This window comes from Protomyctophum parallelum (genome assembly GCF_964188405.1).
Source record: "Protomyctophum parallelum genome assembly, chromosome: 18".
In the NCBI taxonomy this organism is placed as follows: domain Eukaryota; kingdom Metazoa; phylum Chordata; class Actinopteri; order Myctophiformes; family Myctophidae; genus Protomyctophum; species Protomyctophum parallelum.
Window position 1 is genome coordinate 23,674,826 of NC_139716.1, and position 21,053 is coordinate 23,695,878.

The 21,053-nt window shown below is 45.1% G+C and overlaps 1 protein-coding gene across 1 annotated transcript in view; it reads right to left on the bottom strand.

Annotated features, from left to right (window-relative positions):
* nrxn2b (neurexin 2b) overlaps positions 1–21,053 on the bottom strand; it is a gene marked incomplete at both ends in the record, with an annotated part of 864,412 nt that overhangs the window by 377,734 nt on the left and 465,625 nt on the right. The gene's annotated exons all lie outside the window — the stretch shown is intronic.

Below are 21,053 nucleotides of genomic sequence, written 5' to 3' on the forward strand. Positions count from 1 at the left end.
GGGACCCGCATGCAGGGGCAGCACAAACAGATGCATCCGTCTCCTCAAGCCATCTCTCTCTCTCTCTCTCTCTCTCTCTCTCTCTCTCTCTCTCTCTCTCTCTCTCTCTCTCTCTCTCTCCGCTCTCATCGCATCAATCCTTCACTAACCTTCTTCCGGGACGGATTCCATACCAACGCTAGGGTATATAACTCCTCAAGATGAAACATATAGAGATGATTTGCATATGTAAAGCTGGTACGGTCCTTTTCATCCCCTCCGGTAATGTGCGTTTGTGTGTGTGCGTGCGTGTATGCATGCATGCGTGTGTGTGTGTGTGTGTGGGCACATAACGGCTATAGACGCATAAATCCATATAGGGGGCAGTATAAATGTACACATGCGGTATTCATGAGGAAACAACGCGTATATCCGGGGCTGTATATATCCAACCTGACGGGGGTTTTAATGGCTTTGCGTTGACCTTTGCACCCTCCCACCGGCAGCGCATCTCGTCCACCGGGTGACTGTGCAAATCAGGGTCAACGGATGTGCACGAGGAGCGGCAGGCGGCGCATGGATGCAGGACCCAGGAAATTCCACCGAAACGTGAAAAAGAAAACGTATAGAATGTAGATAGGTGACGCACACACACACACGCATGCGCACACACACGCGCGCGCGCGCGCACGCACACACACGCGCGCACACTTCTTGCGGTGCGCTGACATTGGTAATAAGTGCTTCAGAATGCAAGCAAATGACATTGATCAGATCTTCTGTGGTTTGATGGAGATGAGCAGTAATTCAGTTGGAGAATCCCAGAGAGAGAGAGAGAGAGAGAGCAAAGATGTGAGGGAGGAGAGAGAGAGAGAGAGAAAGTGAGAGAGCGAGAGAGAGATAAAGAGCCCATTGATCCATGCGGAGCTGTGCTATTTCAGTGTCGATATGGGCTTCTCTCTAGGGAGTGAGCGAGGGCGACAGGTGTGTGTGTGTGTGTGTGTGTGTGTGTGTGTGCAGTGCGCACATTACAATAATCTAATTGACAGGCTTTTGAGATCGCAAACGGCAATTGCCGACAAGTCAGACGAACTCCATCTGCAGCACGTATAGCACAGATAATAATAGTCGCTGAGGTCTAGCGTCTAATGGAAAGACCGCCAGCTCTCTCTCCTCTGTGATAAACACGCCAGACCCACTGAAGGAAAACACAAGGGATATTTCTCTCCTGCCTAACAGGGGAGGTAGCTTTATGAGCGGCCGTAAACACAACAGACAGCGGAATACAAAAGCGTGACTGCCCGCACGCCGCTGTGAGCGCTATATGGAGAAGGCAAGGTGAGAACAATGGCGACTGAAAGAGGGGACAACGGCAGAGAGAGATAAGGAGAGAGAGAGAGAGAGAGAGAGAGAGAGAATATTGAATCACAGAATTAGACGGATCAGTGGCTTTCAACCATTTTCATATCAAGGCCCATAATTTATTGTGCACTTGAGCCACAGACCACCGTGTTTGATGACATTTAGTCTCAATGTCTTGTTGTCGTTGGATAAGAATTCCATGCTGTATTGATGTTGGTACGATTATGAGAGATAACAGGCAAACGATCTAAATATGAATTATTCGACATTATCTAATTGTGTATACTTCTTGCAAATTATGTAATGCAGATTATAAGCAATAATTGAAGTCTTGAGAACGTAGTCAAGAGTTAAAGATCTAATGGGGTTACCAACTTTCCATTAGCCGTGGACCATACTGGAAATACCATGCTGAAAATAGTCGATCTACAAGCTCACAACACGTCACTGCCATTACGACGGCATCAGTGCCCGCCAAAATACATTTTAGTCGACTAAATCCAACTGTAGATTTAGTCGACTAAAACCGTATTTAGTTGACTAAAACTAGACTAACACTAAAACATTCCAGGTGACTAAAATGTGACAAAAACTAAATGTAAACTATTCAAGAGATTTATTATTTATTTTACTACTAAAACTAAAATAACGTGACAAGCAGAAAGACTACACACACAAGGTCTTGAATGAAAAAGTAGAAACCGCCATGATAACTTCCTCTCTATAATTACTTTTTGAAGCGGACCTATTACGGTATACTCCAGCTATTATACAAGTCTTTTTTTTTCTTGGACTCCATTAAGAGTAATTTTGCTCTTCTATTGGCTCTTTATTCAGTCTCAGTCTCCGACTGAGACAAGCTGTGTTACTATCTGTCGCTCCTGTCTCTATGGTGCCTTTCATAAAAGCCCAATTTATTCTGTTTGGCAAACATCATTTATATTATTATTATTTGTTTTAGATGAGACATGTGTAGAGCTTAGATACTGTATGTGGGCAGAGCATCTCTCTCTCTCTCTGTAGCCAGTGTTGGCTTTTATTTAAAGCATTTATGATGGGGAAATGTTTTGTCAGGTTATGAAACTCAGCCTATACCCCCCCCCCCCCCCCCCCCCACACACACACACACACACGCACATGCACACACACCCCTCCTGTCTGCTGTGTTTACAATACAGCCATTCCATGAATAATACAGGATGTACAGCCCTTTCGGGGGGAGGGGGAGATGGAAACGCCCAGCCAGTGGTGGGTTTCGGGTGGTGCTGGTGGTGGCTATAGAAGGATGGCTGGGGTGGGGCACAAGACAGATATGTCTCTCCGTCAGACGATCTGTCATGCCAGGCTGGAAGGAGGCAGAGGCGAGGACCGAGGCACTCGTTGGGTTCTGAGGAATGAGGGAACACTCAGGCTGACGAAAAGTTTCCGAGCATCTGAGTCAGCATGAAGCGCGACTGCGGGCAAGGCAACGCGATTAAAAAAGTCTTCCCCTCCCGACACAAAGAGTGTCAGGAGACAAATCTTGCTATACAGAATGCATGAATTAAACAGGTTTTTTTTTTTTGGGGGGGGGGGGGGGGGGAGGCCGGAGGAGATGGATTTTTCGGGAGGGCCCCGGCCGAACAAGTGTTTGTGATAAAGGCGAATAAATATTGGGAGAGGAACGGGCTGTCATGGCCGGGGCTTATTAATGTGGTATCTGCTCTCTGTTGCAAGGACACAGCTCCACTGTGTTATACGCTCGCAAGTGGTCTTAATCGATCCAAGGCCATCCTCACAATATGCACTGCACGACAGTGGTTCTCAAACCTTTTCATGTCATGGACCCCCACATTTACATTTATAAGCCCGCGGACCCCCCCCCCCCCCCCCCCCCCATTAGACAAATATATGCCAGGGACCCCCATAAGAGGAGATTTGTATGGCTCTATAGCAGTGATTCTCAACCATTTGAATTTAACTCTGAGTGTACAAATGGACCCATTACAGGGTCCATTTGGTTCCTATCATTTAGCTAGGGCCCCCCCCCCTGGAACTCCCTCAAGGAACCCATGGGGCTCCCCGGACCCCACTTTGGGAACAACTGCTGTAGGAGATGTGTATCTTTTATGTATATGGCGTTGTGGTCATTCCGGTGAAGGTACTATATATTATATGTGCGGGCTGTCTGTACTGTGTGTGTGTGTGTGTGTGTGTGTGTGTGTGTGTGTGTGTGTGTGTGTGTGTGTGTGTGTGTGTGTGTGTGTGTGTGTGTGTGTGTGTGTGTGTGTGTGTGTGTGTGTGTGTGTGTGTGTGTGTGTGTGTGTGTGTGTGTGTGTGTGTGTGTGTGTGTGTGTGTGCGCGTGTGTGCGTGCGTGTGCGTGCATGTCTGTGTGTGGCGGCTGTATGTGCGGCTCTTCAAAGCAAGCTGCTGATGAGATTTTGAATATACAAAAAAATTGAAGCAATTCCCTAATCATTACAGAAAGAAAAATAAATAAAAAAGTAAAAAAGACTGAGGCAGACGGCAGAGGAGGCTGCAGAGAATATTTGATTTCAGACAACGTGCCACGCAAATGGAATATTTGATTTGGACGGGAGATGTCTGGCAACAAGCAATGTCCTCACACACAGTGTACACGGAGGCAATCATATCCAAGGGAGGCCTCCCCGAATGTCTGTACTTGCAGCAAATTGATAACTACTTCCATCTCACTTTCTGTGCAGTGCACTATTTAACCCATCAAGACCTGATACTATATTCTGTGTGTCTTCTGAATCCTGATAGTTTTTTGAAAAACCTATTTCATGTCATGGAGCCCCAACATTATATGTAATTGAAAATATGTTGTTCAGGGACCCACCAGGAAGCAGAGATTTGAGTTTAAAACGTGCAATGAGGAAGAATATATGCAGACGTTTTCACAATAAAAAAGAAAGAAGCAGATCTACAAGTTCATAGTGCGGCACTTGGTGCCGCGCTATGAGCTTGTAGATCTGCTATTTTTCCAACATTTAAAGATTGGAATGGTTAAAAGCTATAAGGTGACACAGATGCGTCCTCAGGTCTAAATGGATTAATGTTCAGGCTCATTTATTAGAGCCGCGGCAAAGTTTCCACGGGGAAGGCTCAAATAAAAGCATATTTGCTGTGAAACACAACAGAATTCAGGCTGCAATTTGTGTTCTCTCTCTCACTCTCTCTCTGCCTCGAGCCGCTTTAATGAAATATCGCGCCGCGACAACTAAACTGATGAGGTTTGAAAACTTTGCCGCCACTTGAGAGAAGCACCTGCCTGTGTGAATAACACAGGCAGCCGCTGTCCAAATTAGATAAGCAAGCCATGATTACATGGGCGATGGAGTGGGGATATGAGAGGGAGAGAGAGAGCAGGCGAGATGGAGAGAGGATTAGAGGGAGGACAAGTGAGGTTTCCATGCCTTCCCCATATACTGAGGCACAGTGGTTTTCAACCTGTGGTCCTTGTAGAGGTTCCAGGTGGTCCCCAAGTAAATGGACAGTTGGTACTTGGTAACCAAATGGACCCTTGTAGACCTTTAACTATTGGGAGCGTGACATGAAACCAAATGGACCCGTATGTGGTCCATTTGGTTTCATGTTACGCTCTCAAGAGTTAAATTATTATTAAACACAATAGAGAATGGATAAGAATTGTTATTTTGATCAATGGTTGCCTGTTGTCTCTCCTAATGGTACCACGTCAATACAGAACGGAATTCTGAAAATAATGGGCCTTGATGTTTAAAGGGTTGAAAACCACTGCTGTAGCAAGTGAGAAAACCAAAAGTGCTTATCGGTGTTGCGAGGATGAGGGGGCAATTGGAAAACATTCTCCCTCCCAGGGAGAGGTGCCTGGGCCAAAAAAACGTTTGAGAACCCCTGGCGTAGACCAGAGGTGGTCAGTTACGTAATTCATGAGTAATCCGGCTTTTATTGTCTTCACCAGGCCGAAGGTATGGGGAGAGAGTATGTTTTGCACTCGGTCCGTGTGTTTGCAGGATTGGCCCGTTTTTAACAAAAACCCTCAAATCATGACTTTCCTACTAGGCTGAGGAATATATCCCACCCTTTTCACATTGGCCTGTTATAGCGCCACCAACAGGTGGATCTTTGCAAAACGAATTTTTGGAACAAAATGCCTCAAATCATCTACTTGCCATCCAAGGCGTAAGAAGAAATGGCACCCTTTTCACATTGGCCTATTATAGCGCCACCAGGAGGCCACAACCTGACCTACCCTGCCCTGGTGGAGACCTGTGCCCCGAGGGGCACTTTTTCTAGTCGCCATATAAGAAGACACACTCACAAGCAGAGGGGATGTCCAGCGGATTACATAAATGATATGTAGCTTTCGGAGTTAGTTCAGTCAGATATACTCTATGCACACTTGTATTCTCATTCTATAATAAATATTGGTTAAATCTACTCGTGAGTTGTCTGACTGAATTACATTGTTGTTTTAAAGAGGGTGACCGCATGTCCAGCACAGGCTACACAAACGGCATCGCATGCAAGCACTCCAAAAAGTGACCTCTCCCTGCATGGCTCTGGGATAGATTACACATATCTCAGGAGCCCAGACTCCACTTCTGCAGCAGCAAACGGAGAGAGATCAGCAGCTATAGCTCCACACGTAGTGATTTATCCTCCACCTTTTTTTATCTCGTTACCACAGGGACTCCTTCATGGTAGTAGGAAGAGTTCTAATGAAGAGGTGTTGGGAAGCGTTTCCGCACACCAAAGGAAAGATGAGAGTGAGTTTGCAGTACTAGAGTACTCTGTATTGTGTGGAGCACCGGAGAGAGAGAGAGAGAGAGATGTCCATAGCATAGTCAAACCCAAGGCATGGGTGGGCGTTTCTGCTGAAATTGGCTGTGAAGTTTCTCGCAGATAATTTACTGTGTTAGTTAGGGCAAGTGCATGGGGGACAAATAATAAAATAAATATCTTCACAGCTTTAATTTTTACAAAGGCATTTCATAACTTATGAATATACCTTTAACCCAATCTGTACCCTTTCAGATCAAACGTTATTAACTCAAATCTTTGCTTCTGGGGGGTTCCTGGAACAACTGGAACCACTGACTTATAGAAACATGGGTTTTTCAGAAAACTGTCAGGATTTAGAAGGCATTTGTAGAATCGGCCTCAGGTCTAAATGGGTTAAGGTACGGTCACACATGTACGACTGAAGGAGACTATAGCCAACTCATGCCGAAGCGGCAAACCGACACGCAGTCGCGCCAGCGACCTCAGCACGTCGCAACCATAAGCTCCACCCCTTCGCTCACCTTTAATGGAAGGGAACGGGAATGCGTCCATTTCAGTCGTGCATGTATGCCGGCCCATATAGCCTTATATTACACTGATGGTGTAGATGTAGATGGTGAAATGTACAAGTATCACTTGGTATGCATGAATACTACTGTATGTATTCATGAATATCTCATGTAGACAGCATGGATTTCTTACTCAGTTATAAATTAAATCCCCACCCCACCCCAACCTTGGTTGGAGATACTTTTTTCCTATCATCTTTTCTCTCATCTTTGCGATGAAACAAAAATGACCTCACATCCCCTCTCCTCCCCTTAAATTACTAATGGGATCTCCCAAGCGGGAAAGGTGGCGGCCATTATAAAGCAGCAGGTATCAGCCCAGCCTAGTGAGCTGATAAACGACGCCATACGCAGCGGGCAATAAATCAACAGATATAGACCTATAGTATGTGGCACGTTTATTAGCACCGATCGGAGCTGTGGCGATTTGATAAAACCCCGTCGCTTAATACTCCACACATGCACACACCTTTCTCCATCCACCTCATGCATCCCTGCGTTCATTTTTTTTTTTTTACAGCTTCTGCAGTTGTTAGTCTGTTTGGAGACCACACAAAAGACGGAAGAGGAGGCTTTTTGGTATTTGGTATCTTCTTTAACCGAGCGGCTGGGAATAAAGTCTTTGTTATTTACTGCAGCACTCACGGTACGCCGTAAAGCCTAACCTTCAGCAGTCCCCCAGTTGCCGCCGCTCGAGTTTTGATGAAGACCGTGAGTGTCCACGTTTGCAATGCATTTGCGCGCACGCGCGCCTGTGTGTGTGTGTGTGTACATCTGATACAGTTAATATTGCAGCGCGCATGCGAGTGGCAAAAGGCTCTCTCCACCGCCCCAGCCCTTCTCTGTTTTTACTCACCACCAATCAAAGTTATTTCAGCTCCGGTGGTCACCTCACCACCGAAAATCCAGACTGTCAATGAGACTTAATCGTACTCGGTAGCCTACTCGGAACCGGCCCCGACCTGAGCACCAAACAACAATGCAATGGGAGCAAGTCTGACCCAACACTGCAGCAAATCGCCAAAAACAGCCGATCTACAAGAATAAATGACAACTGACAATTGAAGATCGGAGATCCTTCTGCATCTATGAGAAAAAGGGGGTAAAATAAGTGGCTACTCAATGAAGTACTTGTAGTCGGGACAACTCTACATGTACATGCAGGGGTTTTTTTGTTTTGGTGTTTTTGACTTGCACGCTGATAGGCTGTGTGAATCTGACGCATATAGGCTTTGTGACTCACTGTAAATAACATTTGATTTTGATTGATGCCTTCTTAGGAATGACCCGATCGATAGCTCGCTCATACCCAAACCCCTCCAGCTGCCTCATATCAAACATAGATCAATGCCCCGGCCCCCACGGGGGCCCACAGTCATTCGTTTTCCAAGCCACCTTGTTTTTCCCCTCAGTTGAGATTATTGTGAAATTACACATCTCATAATGCAGTAGCCCGGCGCCCAATTACCGGTCTTATCAATATCAATTTACTGGCCCTCGTGCACCACAACATTCATAAATGACAATGTATTGACTGGGCGAGGCGCGCAGCCCCAGTGCAGTGCACGGGGCAGCTCTCTGTATGAGCGAGCCATGTTTACTCAGTGGGGAAATCATCTATATATATTGAGTTCCTCGCTTGAACATTATTAAGCATGCATGCCACGAGGTGATCTACCACCTCGAATGGAGCGACTGGCAGGCCAACACTGCCTTCAGAGGCTCATGGGAGGCGGCCATTTTGGAGAAGGTCCCTCGCCCCATAGACATCTATAAAGGCCAGATGGCTCAAGGCGGAGTCTCTGACATAGTTCACCCGGCGGCCATCTTGCTGAGGTGCTACAGTACAGTATGTTATATGTCAGCTCAAACAAAAACAGTCATAACTCGCTCAAATCTTGACGGATTTACAAACGGGTTGGTTTAATACAAACATTATCAACGTGGCTATGATTCAGGATGCTAATCTGCTTAATTATTTGGTTGAAAATTAATGTTATGCTGCCCCTTGGTAAAATGGCCACCACGTAGCAACGTCGCTCTCATTGTCCAGCAGCGCGGGTGAGCCATCTAGCTTTCTTCAATGCTCAAGCAAAGAGGAATATACAGTAAGAGCAACAGCAGATACGCTCAGAGACAACATTACATTTACATGTCATTTAGACCTGAGGACAATTCTACAAATGCTTTCTAATCTAAATCCTGACAGTTTTCATGTCAAGGACCCCCATAATTACACGTATTTGGCCGCGGATATCTGATATACCTGTTGTTCCAGGGATTGAATGCCATTTGAACTATTTGTATTAAAAAAACCTTTCAACCCCCTCTGCAATGCTCTAACTGAAAGCGACTGCAAAACTGAAAGCGTCCCTTGTTAGGACATATTGATATTCCCAGCAGTTGCTTATTGTCTCCACCAGGCCGAAGGCATGTGGGGAGAGTATGTTTTGCACTCCGTCCGTCCGTGTGTCCGTCCGTTTGTGTGTCCGTCCGTCCGTCCGTCCGTCCGTGAGCAGCTAATCTCGGCCACCGTTAACCCGCTCGATGCCACATTTCGCACACACACTCCCTGGATGCCAACGATGAACCTCTGCCCCAAACTTTCCAGAACGGCCTGTTATAGCGCCACCAGGAGGCCGCTTTGTGCAAAACAAGTTTTTGCACAGTACACCTACAGATTTTGTCCAAACATCGCGCAAATTGGTACACAGTCTCTCTAGAGCCATTCAACGAAACGGGTCTTTCAGATTTATCAGACTCCATCCTGATTGGTTAACATTGGCTTCCAAAGTTCACAGGAGTGCTCAGTTTCAAACAAAATGCTGCAAATCATGAACACATCGCGTGATTTCCGTGAAATTGTGCACCCACATTCCCACTAGGCCGAGGACGAAATGACACATGAACAATTTCAACTCAGCCTCAAGGTGGCGCTATAACTGGCCCAAAAGTGTTTTTACCTCTAACTGCACGGATCTGTGGAGAACTTTGTATGCCAACTCCCTAGAGGCCAAGGAAAAACCTTTGCCTGGAATTTTTCACATCTGCTCTTTATAGCGCCACCAGGAGGCCGACATATGTAAAACACATTTTCTATTTTTACTCCTTCAGATTTTATCCAAATTTCACGCAAATCGGTACACATGATCTCCATAGTCATGTGATCAAGACAGGTTTTTTTGATTTCTCATATTCCATCCTGATTGGCCACGATTGGTTCCTACACTTTTCAGGAGTAGCCCGCTTTGTACAAATCGCCACAACTCCTCAACGCAGCGTCCGATTGCGATGAAACTCTGCACGCATATTCCCACTAGGCTGAGGAAGAAATGCCACTTGACAGTTTTCAACAGCCTGATGGTGGCGCTACAACAAGCCAAGTCGCGTCATGCACTCGCACACACACACACACACACAACCGGTCGATGCCAAATTTTGCACACACACTCCCTGGATGCCAACGATGAACCTCTGCCCCAAACTTTCCAGAACGGCCTGTTATAGCGCCACCAGGAGGCCGCTTTGTGCAAAACAAAAACATTGTACCTGCATCCCTCCAACACCAACCTCCGGCCCAAATCTTCCTCAACAGCCTGTTATAGCGCCACCATGAGGCCACAACCTGACCTGCCCTGGTGGAGACCTGTGCCGATTGGCACTTTATCTAGTTTTGTTTGTGTACAGTGCGTGTGTGTGTGTGTGTGTGTGTGTGTGTGTGTGTGTGTGTGTGTGTGTGTGTGTGTGTGTGTGTGTGTGTGTGTGTGTGTGTGTGTGTGTGTGTGTGTGTGCGCGCGCGCGCGCGCGCGCGCGCGTGCGTGCGTGCGTGCGTGCGTGCGTGCGTGCGTGCGTGCGTGCGTGCGTGCGTGCGTGCGTGCGTGCGTGCGTGCGTGCGTGCGTGCATCGATGTCTGTCTCAAGGAAAGACAATATGAGTGTGTGTGAGAGACATCAGCAATATTTCCTCTGGACAAAAAATCCTGAATGTGGACGACAATATTCTCCACCCACTTAATGTATTCTGGGAAAGCAGAGCAGTCAGCCCTGAAGCGGTGGTCATTATTTCAGCTGGACAGTGAGTGCATTGATCAACGCTCCACTCTGCCCACTCACGCTGCAGGTGTCATCCTAGCTGGTCGGGACAGGATGGAGGTCGATTAGAGACGCAAGTGGTGGGGGAAAAAAGTACTCAAATGTTTCACTTAAATAAATATATCAATACTGCAATCAATACCCCGTTAAAGTAAAAGTCTGGAATTCAAAATTTACTTGAGGAAAATTAGACATGAAAATGCACCCAAAGTACAAAGTAATCGCAGAATGTCCCATTTCAAGTTTCCAGATCTACTGTATATATATATTTTTTTTTTTCTTTCTTGTAGCAGATCTACAAGTTCAAAATGCGTCATGAGCTTGTAGATCGGCTATTTCAAAATGGCCAAAATGAATATAGGGCTTAAGTGGTTAGTGTATGTTTTGTAAAAAATAATCAAAGTAACTAAAGTTTTCAAATATATGTAGTGGATTAAAAGTACAATATTTGCCTCTGAGATGTGGAGTACAAGTACTGTACAAATATTGAAAATTGGAAATACTCAAGTAAAAGTACAAATACCTCAAAATGTTACTTAAGTACAGTACTTAAGTAAATTAGTACTTAGTTACACCACTGGTCAATAGACGCCTTCATCCAGGGTGTAGAACCCACAAGCCCGGCAAGGCCATTCAAAACCAATGCTATCGACTTAAAACAAAAAGATCAACCCACACTCCGTGGCAGTGTCGCAAATAGGGTCAAAACTGTTCATTAAACTTTTAGATTTAATCAATCGTTTTTAATCGATTTCAATATTTTTTATCCTCATTTTCCAGCTAGAATATTAGATCTACAAGCTCACAATGTGTCGCATCGCAACATGTTGTGAGCTTGTCAATCGGCTGATTTGGAAATCATTTCACACCATTGTACCAACATGACAGAATGACTTAAGTGGCCCATCGACATGTGGGAAAACATGTGCTACTCAATTATTCGTATAATCAAATCGATTGATGGAACAACCGCTACGAAAATAATCAAATGTTGCAGCCCTATTGCAAATTCAGATTCATGTCAAGGCCAACTGCATGTGGGGTTATTCTCAGTTTAGGTCCCAACGGGACTGTTGGAAAGTGAGTGTGTGCATCTGATATTTCTACTCTTCTCTCAGTCTTTCCACAGGCTGAGTGCCTTTGATTACCATCAGTGACAGTTCAAACTGTAGTGCACAGTGGAGGCTTCCTGTTTATTTCGCCTTCCCAGGATTCTAAAGATACCTTTCTAACACACATGGTTGCACATGTAGTTACCGGTGTGGGCGTAGACACACGCAGCATGGGGTTTTCCACCAAATTGACAGACTAGGAATATATTCTACACCCCTCAAATGTATTTACTTCAAACACGGGTCATACAAAGCTAGCTCTTTGCTAGAGTATTATGTCTTACTTACTCATGAGTAGCCTACACAGTGGGATATACTGTATAACAACTTCCTCCTGCACTGACACATTACTGGGAAGACTAGACTTTGAACTCTAGTAAAATACAATATGCCAAAAGGAGACAACTCCTTTGGCACTATAGTAATACCCCAAACAATACCCAATTTGCTAACTCTATGACTGTACCAACTCTTCTCACTCACACATGCACACTCCTGGTGCATAGCGAGTCTAGTTTATGTCAATTCAACAGCCACAACGTGTGTGCGTTTGTATTTGCGCACCTCCGAATCCAATCTTGTCCGGAATATTGACATTGACATCTGAAGTGAGACGCTGCTATTTACTGAGCCTCAACAATGCAATTGACAAACACGTGAGATGTGCAAACTGAGCATCTATCAGAAATGATTGCTTTTTACTGCTGCTTGTTCCATTTTTGCCCTATTTTGCTTTCCTTCAGACTCCATCTGATCTTAAACCCAGCTACACGCACGCCCTCCAAACAGGCCTCTCTCATTTTGGTGCGAGGCAAAAGGGCTTTCAATTGTTCTGCAATCTTCAAGTACTTTTTTTCAACCCCGTCCTCAGCTTTTAAATTAATTGCTGTGGATGAAGTACTGCTGTACTTACTCTACTGCAAAGAATCAAGAGGCAGGTTTTTAGATGAGGCTTCCTTTCACCCAGAAGTCGGTGCAGACTTCCAGCTAAACTACTAATGCTCCACCTTGGCTGTAAACTGGCTCATGGACACACTGATGTGCAGACAAGGGGACGAGATGGGGCTATTCAACTGTAATTGAGACCTGATCGAGCACATGGATTCGTTAGGTCGGGTGGTTTGGGAGACAGTTGACAACAATATGTTGTCAACAAGTGTCCAGGTAGCTCAAGTTCATGGGTTAGATCCCAGGAACCACCAACTCAGCGTATGAGTAGCACTGCTTGGGTGCGGCAAGTCGTGCGGGAAGTATTGAGAGCTGATGGTAGGTGTCGCGCTCCACCTCATAAACCTTCTCCAAGGGGTCTAGCGCATTGTAACGGGGACAGACTCCTGCGTGTTACCGGATGATACTGACAATAAGCCACTCCTGACCTACTTCTTCTGATAACAATATTATCCAAAACATAAGGAGAAACAGAATCTTGACCGATCTTACTTCCTGTTAAACTTCATGTTTCAGTCGAAAAGAGCTATCCCAAGTGCATTTTCCACACACAAACATACATGACTATTACGATACCGTCTCAGAACGGTTAAATTGTCCAGTGTGTGTACATCAGTTATCCCATTTTGGGCGGGAACCCCTTTTGGCGTTAGCATTATGTTACGAGTGGTGCGCTACGAGCTTGTAGGTCTGCTATATTGTTTTTAAATCGAAGAACGACTGACATAGAAACATAGCTTTTTCAGAAAACTGTCAGGATGTAGAAGACATTTTTAGAATCTGATCTCAGGTCAAAATGGGTTACTTGGAAAGGAATGACATGAAAGACTTCAATTGATGCACCAGGTCAGGACATTGACAGCTGCAGTAACATAATATAGCTATAAGCCGCAACTTGAGTTTCTAGTTATACATGTACTTATGTTGACTTTATGTTAACATGTTTTGAATTGTAACAGCTGAAATCAATAATATCCGTATTCCAATAATAGCCTAAGTGCCACATTAAGTGAAGGCCAGTTGCCCATGGACGCTCTAAACTCTTCATCCTCACAGTGTCAGAAAATCCCTTGTCTCTCTCTATCTGTCTCATTGCTAGAGTGGCCCTCAGTACAGAAATGTACGGTGAGCTTATTTTGTGTGTGTGTGTGTGCATTTGTAAATAGCTGTTTTGTCTGTGTTGCTGTTTTGGTCTTGTTCTTTCAGGTTGGATGGAGAGAGTATTTACAGGCAAGTAGAGAGCCCAGTAATTACATGGGATGCGCGCCATGTTCCCGGCCTAATGAGGTGGCTCCTAATTGGCGGGGGCCAAGCAGCAGCTCTTCAGGGGCCCCGGCTAACGAACGGCACTGGGACGACATGAGGCAGAGAGGAGATATGAGAGTATAAAAGAGAACAACAACAGCAACAAAATCGACCAGATAGGAACAGAGCATGGGGAGGGGGAGAGAGAGAGAGAGAGAGAGAGAGAGAGAGAGAGAGAGAGAGAGAGAGAGAGAGAGAGAGATTAACAGGCACGTAGCAAAAGAGGTGGCAAGAGGAGAGAGATGGAGAGATAAATTGCTGTCAAAGCCCTTCCTTTGGACGGCTATAGTACTGTATGCTCAACCATGCTTGTTCCTCCTGCCGAGATGTCTTCCAGAGTGAACACAGACAACTGATTTCCTTTATTTTATATCCTCACCGCTCTCTCAACCCAAGAAGTCAAAGTCAAGTCAAACATTGACTGGAAGTGCATGGGGGGAAGGAAATAAGGCACATGTTGACTTTAGGGTCAACATGTGCTTCTGTCCCCTATCGGGACAGAACTAACAGCGCTGAGTCAAGGCTCGGCATGGCACCTCGTTTGTCGTGGCTAAGTAATTAGCCTGTAGCACTTACCCTAGCCTCGGCGACCTTACAGGCGTATGCAAAGGCTCAACTTATGCAACTTAAATAGCATTGAATGTAGACATAGCATACTATAGTGTATACTCAGTTTAATGATATAGATATAGGCTCTTAGCATACAGTACGTATAATTCTTGATGACTATTGTTTTTTTTTTACTTAATGTAAATCGCTCTGGATTAAGAGTCTGCTAAATGCCTAAATTGTAAATTGAAAATTGTAATAAATTGTATTTGTATTGCACTTTACATTTGAAACAAACCTCAAATTGCTACGTACAGAATTAAAACATTTACATGAAACAATATAAAAAAGGAGGGTCTGCTTTAGATGGCACACCTCAGTCGTTTTAACCGTTTTTTTTCTTGCCGCACCCGCCACCCTTTTACTTCACCCCCTTCCAGTCACCGCTTGACTTCTTCGGGATTTAAGACATTCCCAATAAGTCCCAATATGCTTTTTGGGGAGAGGGACAGTGTAGCCTCACTACCCTGCTTATGCATTCTTTCTGAGTGTGTGCAGATTATGTTCTTAGTGATGCGTGGGGAGGGTGGGCAGAGCCAAAGTTTCTCCTTAAATCTCAGGGGCAGCACTGGTACATGGCGACTGAGGTCACATCGACCTCCATCCAGGCAGCACCCCAACGTGGTGGCTTTTAAGGCCCTGCAAGAAGCAATCGTATTAAAACGCACGGGGTGGCCTCACACAATCTGCCTTCAATTTCACATGCTGTTCTCTGCAGATGAATGGACAATTATTATGATTGTCACTTTGTTTCTCTTTCTCAGTTTCTTCTCTCTCACACCCTACATTTATTTTCCTTTTACTTCAACGGGTCCCTCAAGGAGACGGCTGCATGTGGAAGCGACTCAGTACATGCATTGTTCCGATCTGCCTTCATCAAGGCGTGAGGAGATATTTCCCCGGGAGCCTCCAGTCATACGTGAGCGACGGACAACAAAACCGATCTAGCTCGTCAAGGCATCGACCGTGGGAAAACAGTTAGGCCTGCATGATTCATTCCTATAGTTTCACGCTGTGCTATTGTATGTTGCACATCAAAAAACTGAGATATCTGTATTTTTCCTCAAAAGCGGCATACACCAATAAGTCAGGGTATAGTGAGCACTGCATGAACAACTCAATAACTTATTATTATTAGACAAGAGATCCAGGATAAGTCATTTTACACTTGGTTGCATGTTTTCAGCAAGTGAAAATTCAGTCATTACGACGGCATCAAGGCCCGCCAAAATTAATTTTAGTCGATTAAATCAACTGCAGATTTAGTCGACTAAAACTATACTAACAGTAAAACATTCCAGGTGACAAAAATGTGACTAAAACTAAATGAAAACTATTCAAGAGACTATCACTAAAACCAAAATTTGCTGTCAAAATCAACATTGGAATCAGAGTTTTTTTTTATTGAAAAAGGCAGCGACAGAGAGTTGACGACATTGGGGGGATGTTGGGAGATGTGCAGCTAACAGGTGCAGAACGTCCTCCTCGCGCTCAGTATGCCTGACTGCCCCCCGTGCCGTCCTGCAGCTGGCTTCATTAATGCACGCCACGCGCACGTGTTTCGCTATAGCGCTCGGTGAATGCACGCGGTTTAAACACGGGAGTGCACTAATGTGCAACACGGGACAAATGTACCTCTCTCTACACTTCCTCCTGTCTTGCTTTCCGACCGTACATGCACAGCGCGCACAGGGGGGATGAGAGGCATTTAAAAACAAAGCCCTCAAACAACTTTCACTTTCACCACAGCAGCTCTGACTGACTTGCTTCCAGACGAATAAGGCAGAACACCAAGTGGCCTAGTTACTCCCTACACGGGAACAAATGGACCAGTCAATCACCATCAGCGTGCTCGCTGAATAACAAGCATGCACTCTGTGGTTTGCACGTGTGTGTGTGTGTGTGTGTGTGTGTGTGTGTGTGTGTGTGTGTGTGTGTGTGTGTGTGTGTGTGTGTGTGTGTGTGTGTGTGTGTGTGTGTGTGTGTGCGCGTGCGTGCATTCATGAGGGAATATTTGATCATGAGTCTCTGCGTGTCTATGGGTGCGTTGCGCGTGCAAAGCAGAGGTGAGAGACGTACAAACAACACAACATCATCATCATCAGCGGTGGCTTCTAATCTCCGCCGGGCATGGCGGCCTCAAATTTACCACGCACGCACACACACACACACACGCTATAACTGCCCGCCCCAGAATGCGGCTTGTATAATATGTATATACACAAAGAGAAGTGTGTTGAGGATGCCATTATCAGTGTAGTAACAGTAGTTTTCAAACCTCATTTATGCACAAGGCACACCAAAGAACAAGTCCAAAGCTCAAGGCACACACGGATTCATATCCATGCTAAATAGCCTCTATAGCAAGCAAGTGTTACCATGCACTCTTATCACTCTGTAAATGTATTTATATCTACTAATGGCAAAAAAAAATTAGCCCCATTTCATACAATGCTTATCTACAAGTTCACAACGGATTTAATTATCTTGTGCTTCTTGTGCAAGAAATCTCTGCGTGTCTAACGCGGAGATTTCGGGTATCGCTGAGGATCCGAGGGAGTGCCGATCGAGTGGGAAGATGGTCAGATTGGTGGTGGTATTTGCTTTACAAGAAAAAGAAAATAAAGAAACATGTATTGTGTTACACGTACTGTATATACATCATTGTTGTTTCCCTCTCCTGTAATGTCTGTGCTAACCAGGGGTTCTTGTCCAGACTCGCTGCATGGCTGGACGGCAATGATGTCCATGCACGGAGATCCCTGAAGAATGCACATAATCACCGATTGAACTGACCAATGTTAGTGCCAACTCGTGTGTGTGTGTGTGTGTGTGTGTGTGTGTGTGGGAAGGTGGGGGGGGGGGGAGTTGACCTCATCTTGAGACGTTCGGACTTCGTTTACAATAAATTACGTGAGAACAGTGGCCCGTTGTAGTGTCCCCCCAGGGCTAAAATCGTAGATAAACAAATAAAAATGCATGAATAATATGAGTGTGGATGTGACCATGCAGAAATACAAAACAAAACAGGAAAACGAGCCCCGAGGCTTACAGCCACCACTGCCACATTAGCGCTCCGTCCACCCATATAGCAGTTGACCTGCAGGGACATCCAGTTATAGGTCCCCTGACGGAGCCTCGCCCTGTCACACTGCATCGCGTCGCCCTCCAGCAAGGCCGAAGCACGTGGAGATTCAAAAAGGATGCTCAAAACAATGAGTATGTCTATTTAAATCTATCTATTAGCAAACTATCTAGAAAAAGCCCGCAGGTACCTGAGGATATAGCCATGTACAGCCAGTAAGGGATATGTATGTTAAGTTGTTGTGCAGATCTGAATAATTGTAACTGTATGAAATGGTGTCATATAATCCTATGAGGGATGGGCCACGAGGTGGCATGACACTTAAATAAAATAAGTCATTCATTAATATAGAGGGTATTGCACGTGACAGGGATCCGGACGCAATTCCGACGGAGCATTAGTCAGACATGCGGGAACAACGGTCGGACTACCGCTCAAACCTCGTCTTAATGCACCGCTCACCAAACTTATGTCTAACCAATGACTAGTCTAAACTAAGTATGCACCCCGCTCCAACATGCGCTGCTCCCATGGGTGTGGTTAGGGTTAGGTTAGGGACAGAGGTAGGTTGTCGGACCATCGGACCAAAACACATGTTGGAACTCAGTACTGCATCCCGTGTGACATCATCCTACGCAGAATTATATGCTGGATCGCCTACTGAGTGACAAAACAACCTTGATAGCCCATACATGGATTGCACTGATTGCATAAAACAACGTTAAACAACATTAAACTAACTTTTCAGGCAGGCACCCTAACCAGCCTAAAAGTGTCGCTAGCGCAGTGACAAAGATTGCCCCAAAATGTTTGATATTTAAAGTACCCAAAGTCGAAAGTACTCATTGTGCAGAATGTCCCGTTTCAAATGTTCAAATAATATAATATAAAATATTTTCAAAATAGCCAATAGCCATGGTCGAAATTAGTAACAAAAGTTTGCAAATAAATGTAGTGGCGTAAAAGTACAATATTTTGATCAGATATGTGGTGGAGTAGAAGCAAAAGGATTGTAAATATGAAATATTAAGTAGAAATACCAAAAAAAAATTACTTAAGTACAGTACTTACAGTAAGTACATGTTTACTCACCACTGACAGGTTATGTGTGGTTCACCAGTTATTCTGTGTCCATGAAAACACACCACGTCAACGGCAACAGTTTCACATTCACAACAATGCATATACTGTAAATGTGTGCTTAAAGCACAGGGAATGAAATACATGACGGGGCTTTTCAGTTGTGGAAATTGGTTAACAAAAGTTATTTTTTCTCCTTATTGCTTTCAGAGTGTGTGTGTGTGTGTGTGTGTGTGTGTGTGTGATAGTGTCTGTCCCGAGCTCTTTCATGAGCTCCAGCCTCATCCTCAATACAGGCATCTGGCTCCAGCGATAGAATTCATTGGAATCACACACACACACACACACACACACACACACGCCACATTTAAGGTCCCCTCTACGCAGTCCCGCGGCCAACCAGTTGGTCCCGTGAGCACAAAGGAACACAGTGAACAGTGTGTGTGTGGGGGGGGGGGGGGGGGGGGGGAATAATTATTTTAATTTCACATTCGAGGCACCGGTGAAAAAGCGGTATGGGGATTTATCCCATTCAGATGCTTCAATCTCATCTGAGAGAAAAACAGAAATGAGATTTTCATATCTCTTCCCCCGGTTAAAGGTGATTGTGGAATGTGGATGTGTGCACGCGCACGTCTGTGTGTGAGTGTGTATGCATGCATGCATGCATGGCTGCATGCATTGCACACACACACACATACGCTGAATAGGTGAAAATCCATGTGACGCCTGTAGCGTGCCCAGATGTGTGCGCCATGGTACACGGTGGGAGATAATTTGGGAAAAATACTATGATTTTTATTCACAAAAAGAAAGTTGTTTGCGGTGGACACAAAAATTATATGAGCAGGATTCAAACCCACTCAACCCAGGAGGTATGGATTGAAATTCTATTGCCTAACGAGACATGCTACAAGCAGGCTGCTAGAATGCTTTTCTAGAGTCTACTTAATTCTAACACGCCCAAGTCAGTAAAAGGAAAAACTCCACCCAGTAAGGAAAATGGGGGGAGAGAAGACGTTGAGGGTTGATTTAACCCAACACCGCGAAGACCAGGCCGACCTCTGTGAAGCTAGTGAATCATAGCGACACTGTGTGTCGCATATTAGCTGATTCATCGTGCGTTCTAATACTTTGGATCGTCATCAAAAAGATTGTCAGTCACTTTAAGACTTACACAATATGGAGCTCTAAGATCAAGCAAGCCAATATCTGAATACTATAAAAAATGTAATGTGTTACTGACACACACGCATAAGTCATCTTGGACCTGTCTTTAGAAAGTCTTCATTTACTAATGTTACAATTCCTCTACACCCTCTACCTGCATTGTTTTATCGTCCCCGCTGCTGTGATGACTATACCCTCACAGGATTAATCAGCAAGGTCTATCTATCCATCTAATCACAAACCTCAAAGGAAAACAGCTTGCTGCTGCTCCATTGCATTTGCTGTGCAAAGATGGTCTTTGCAAAGTATCGGAGCAGCAAGCTGTTGTACCACTAACTTTGATGTTGTTACTGTATTTTGTCCTGCACTAAGCACTAATAGCAAGGTGCGTGCATGACCTTCTTTTGAGGTAGTAACAGACACACAACTGCCACATGTGAGAAGAACACTACAGAGAGGCCTCTGTCAAACCAACAGAAAGCTGCAAAACCGTTCATAAGTGAAGTGATCAAACAAAGACGTGACGAACAAGGCAAACACACTTTTCCTTCGTTTCTTCACGTGGGCCAAACAGGGCCATACCATGCCGCTGCGCTGGAAGGCCCTGAGTTTCAATGCCCCCGGCCCACGAGTCTTTTCTGAGACGAGATGGAGCATTGTGTGCGCGAAAATGCAGACAGATGCAGCACAGACCTACCTTGTGTGTTTCTTCTGAGAAGTGACTCAAATATTGACAAGTTCAGGAAGAAAGGCCCAGGGGAAAGAAAAGACTGCATAATCCATCAAGGCCTCAGTGTGAGTGTGTGTGTGTGTGTGTGTGTGTGTGTGTGTGTGTGTGTGTGTGTGTGTGTGTGTGTGTGTGTGTGTGTGTGTGTGTGTGTGTGTGTGTGTGTGTGTGTGTGTGTGTGTGTGTGTGTGTGTGTGTGTGTGTGCGTGCGTGCGCACGTGACTGTGTGTGTGTTCAAGGCTCTT